Here is a 4,767-nt window from a genome sequence, read left to right on the forward strand (position 1 = left end):
TGTTCATGAGAATATGATGCTGCCTAAATTGGATACATTTGTTTTGCTTACAAATGAAGGGCCTAGCTTGGAGAAGGATGAACATTGGAGCAAGAACAAGCATGGAGATGATGGCATGCACAAGGGGAACAAGAACGGAGTTACAAGTGATGATTTCAGGACTTTGAAGCCACCATAATGGGTGCATGAAGCCTTGGACGAAATATACAAGATGCCACTTCATAAATTTCGTCCCGAGGCTATTTTAGGTGCTGCGTCACCTTATTATTGGGCCAGGCCCATGTAATTTCGAAATACATAAGTATAGGCTATTTTTAGAGTCCGTATGTGTGGGGAAACAAGAGATAGGGTTGATTTCGGACCCCTCCACCTAGGGCCACGAAATTCCCCCCTCTTCCTCCATATATACAGCCCTTAGGGCATCGTTTAGACTTTGGGTTTTGTTTAGATTAAAAGTTCGCCATAGCTGCAACTTCGCGTACTTCGTTTGTGTTCAACGACCAGACAAAGGCGTCACAGAACCCCACCTTGATCAATAAAGCTTTCATCTTATATTCGCAATATCCAGATTGCAATCTTAGTTTCTTGCTTGTTCTTCGTTTGCTCGCAGGAAACAGACCCTCGTGGTCAGGTTGATCGTGCTCCGGCGTGGTCAATAACCTCTCGGAGTTGGTTTAGCGATTGCTAAGGCGCGACGTCCTCGCACGTTCGTAGTCGGATCGTCAAAGTCGACTTCCACCAAAGCGAAATCCACCATCTCATCGAAAGACGGGACACCTTTGCCTCTATCATCGTGCACGCCAACTAAATTACCAGGTACTTTCGTTTCTTGGTAATGATTCTAATGTTCATGAGAATATGATGCTGCCTAAATTGGATACATTTGTTTTGCTTACAAATGAAGGGCCTAGCTTGGAGAAGGATGAACATTGGAGCAAGAACAAGCATGGAGATGATGGCATGCGCAAGGGGAACAAGAACGGAGTTACAAGTGATGATTTCAGGACTTTGAAGCCACCATAATGGGTGCATGAAGCCTTGGACGAAATATACAAGATGCCACTTCATAAATTTCGTCCCGAGGCTATTTTAGGTGCTGCGTCACCTTATTATTGGGCCAGGCCCATGTAATTTCGAAATACATAAGTATAGGCTATTTTTAGAGTCCGTATGTGTGGGGAAACAAGAGATAGGGTTGATTTCGGACCCCTCCACCAAGGGCCACGAAATTCCCCCCTCTTCCTCCATATATACAGCCCTTAGGGCGTCGTTTAGACTTTGGGTTTTGTTTAGATTAAAAGTTCGCCATAGCTGCAACTTCGCGTACTTCGTTTGTGTTCAACGACCAGACAAAGGCGTCACAGAACCCCACCTTGATCAATAAAGCTTTCATCTTATATTCGCAATATCCAGATTGCAATCTCAGTTTCTTGCTTGTTCTTCGTTTGCTCGCAGGAAACAGACCCTCGTGGTCAGGTTGATCGTGCTCCGGCGTGGTCAATAACCTCTCGGAGTCGGTTTAGCGATTGCTAAGGCGCGACGTCCTCGCACGTTCGTAGTCGGATCGTCAAAGTCGACTTCCACCAAAGCGAAACCCATCATCTCATCGAAAGACGGGACACCTCTGCCTCTATCAAGTGGTATCAGATTTCCAGGTTGCTCGGTGAGATTTTACAGTTTTTCGTAGTTTAGATCGAGTCTGTTCTTCATACCTACAGTCCACGAAAAAGCCACACAAAAAAAAATTAGGGTTAGTTCATCATATCCGAACCAATCTGAGCCTTGCATAATCTTTTTAGGGTTTTGCTTTGTTGAATTTGCGGTTGCATCGTCGTGTCTAGTTGCTGGTCTTAGAGTCTAGTCTTTTAGAGTTTCGAGTTCTGGTCATAAGTTGTCACGCCGCCGCCGCACCATCATCATCGCTCCTGCCATCTACCACCACCGCACCGAATCCGTATCCATATACCACCACCAATCCGTGTCCATATACCACCACCGATCCATATCCATATACTACCACCGCTACCACCACCGCTGCCATATACCACCACCATATATCCACCACCAATCCGAGTTCTTTGCTTATTAGGTTTGTTTTCGGGATCCATCTAGATTCCGATTCGTGTTTCCTTGCCGGAGTAGGTTTCGGAAAGAAAAAAAAGAGTCGGGTAGCCACGCTCCGTTTAGGCCCAAAATTTTTCAAAAACGCATTTTTCGAAAAAAATTCTGGCTATCCTATTTTTAGGTGTTTCTGAATGTTTTGAGACAGGTGCCATTATAGGAAGTTTTTTTGACCCGTTTCCAGTTTTTGGGTCCGGGCAGTCAAAAAAAAAAATTAGTCGAAAAAATTTCGTGCCCATCCTGTCAGTTTGAGCTAAGAAGAGTTTTGAGACACTCGCCATTATAGTGATTTTTCGCAAAAAAAAAAGAGAGCGCAAAAAAAAAGAAAAAGAGCGAAAAAAAATATTCCAGAGTGTGCTTTTCCCTTGTTTACGTGCCGCGCCGTGATTTTGTTAGTGTTCTAGGCTCGCGTCTCTAGCACAGTCTAGCCTAGGACCAGCACAGTACCGTCGTTGAGCGTTTATTCAACTTTGCATCTCTGAATTGATTATTGCTGACCCTTTTTGCTACCATATTATAAGCCTTCCCAGCTCCACATACATCTACGTCGTGCGTTTGACTCTCCCTGGTAATCGCTCTATCCAAGCTTTGAGAGTTTTTGACTACAACGGTTGCCGATCACCGCCTGCTGCTGGGTAAGAACTGGTAAGAATTTGAGATTTGCTTGACGGATTTGTGACACCCACCACCACCACTTGTTCGTAGTCTGTAGGATCATATTCTTTTGTGTTTCTATTGCTGCTAACCATGCCAGGATCACAAGCCGACGAGATTGACTGGGAGAATTTATCGAACAAGGAGCTTCATGATAAGTTTCAGCAAATGATGACTGAACAGGTGCAAGATGTGCTGAACAATTTTGAAGAGGCCATGGAGAAGATCACTGGCTTTGAGAAGACGTTCGAAACAAAGCTCGATAACAAGTTTAATGAATTGCTCGCGCGTCTTCCACCACCACCATCCGCTGCAGCTAACGCACCTCTCCAACAGCAACAACAACGACTACCTCCACGTCGCGAAGCAGACCTCCGCCGAGCAAGCCGTGTTCCTCTTGCGTTTGGCCAAACTGTTGGTGCTGCTGTTGATACTTCTGTGGCTCCTGCTGCTGATGCGGAGGAGGATGATTATGTGGGAGATTATGAGGATGAGGATGATCAAAATAATACAATTGTTACACCCACAGCCCCTGCTGCTATACATACTGGACCAATTACTAGAGCTCGTGCACGCCAACTAAATTACCAGGTACTTTCGTTTCTTGGTAATGATTCTAATGTTTATGAGAATATGATGCTGCCTAAATTGGATACATTTGTTTTGCTTACAAATGAAGGGCCTAGCTTGGAGAAGGATGAACATTGGAGCAAGAACAAGCATGGAGATGATGGCATGCGCAAGGGAAACAAGAACGGAGTTACAAGTGATGATTTCAGGACTTTGAAGCCACCATAATGGGTGCATGAAGCCTTGGACGAAATATACAAGATGCCACTTCATAAATTTCATCCCGAGGCTATTTTAGGTGCTGCGTCACCTTATTATTGGGCCAGGCCCATGTAATTTCGAAATACATAAGTATAGGCTATTTTTAGAGTCCGTATGTGTGGGGAAACAAGAGATAGGGTTGATTTCGGACCCCTCCACCAAGGGCCACGAAATTTCCCCCCTCTTCCTCCATATATACAGCCCTTAGGGCATCGTTTAGACTTTGGGTTTTGTTTAGATTAAAAGTTCGCCATAGCTGCAACTTCGCGTACTTCGTTTGTGTTCAACGACCAGACAAAGGCGTCACAGAACCCCACCTTGATCAATAAAGCTTTCATCTTATATTCGCAATATCCAGATTGCAATCTTAGTTTCTTGCTTGTTCTTCGTTTGCTCGCAGGAAACAGACCCTCGTGGTCAGGTTGATCGTGCTCCGGCGTGGTCAATAACCTCTCGGAGTTGGTTTAGCGATTGCTAAGGCGCGACGTCCTCACACGTTCGTAGTCGGATCGTCAAAGTCGACTTCCACCAAAGCGAAATCCACCATCTCATCGAAAGACGGGACACCTTTGCCTCTATCAAGGACCAGTACAGTACCGTCGTTGAGCGTTTATTCAACTTTGCATCTCTGAATTGATTATTGCTGACCCTTTTTGCTACCATATTATAAGCCTTCCCAGCTCCACATACATCTACGTCGTGCGTTTGACTCTCCCTGGTAATCGCTCTATCCAAGCTTTGAGAGTTTTTGACTACAACGGTTGCCGATCACCGCCTGCTGCTGGGTAAGAACTGGTAAGAATTTGAGATTTGCTTGACGGATTTGTGACACCCACCACCACCACTTGTTCGTAGTCTGTAGGATCATATTCTTGTGTGTTTCTATTGCTGCTAACCATGCCAGGATCACAAGCCGACGAGATTGACTGGGAGAATTTATCGAACAAGGAGCTTCATGATAAGTTTCAGCAAATGATGACTGAACAGGTGCAAGATGTGCTGCACAATTTTGAAGAGGCCATGGAGAAGATCACTGGCCTTGAGAAGACGTTCGAAACAAAGCTCGATAACAAGTTTAATGAATTGCTCGCGCGTCTTCCACCACCACCACCCGCTGCACCTAACGCACCTCTCCAACAACAACAACAACGACTACCTCCA

The sequence above is a fragment of the Triticum dicoccoides genome, chromosome 7B, assembly GCF_002162155.2.
Source record: "Triticum dicoccoides isolate Atlit2015 ecotype Zavitan chromosome 7B, WEW_v2.0, whole genome shotgun sequence".
NCBI lineage: Eukaryota > Viridiplantae > Streptophyta > Magnoliopsida > Poales > Poaceae > Triticum > Triticum dicoccoides.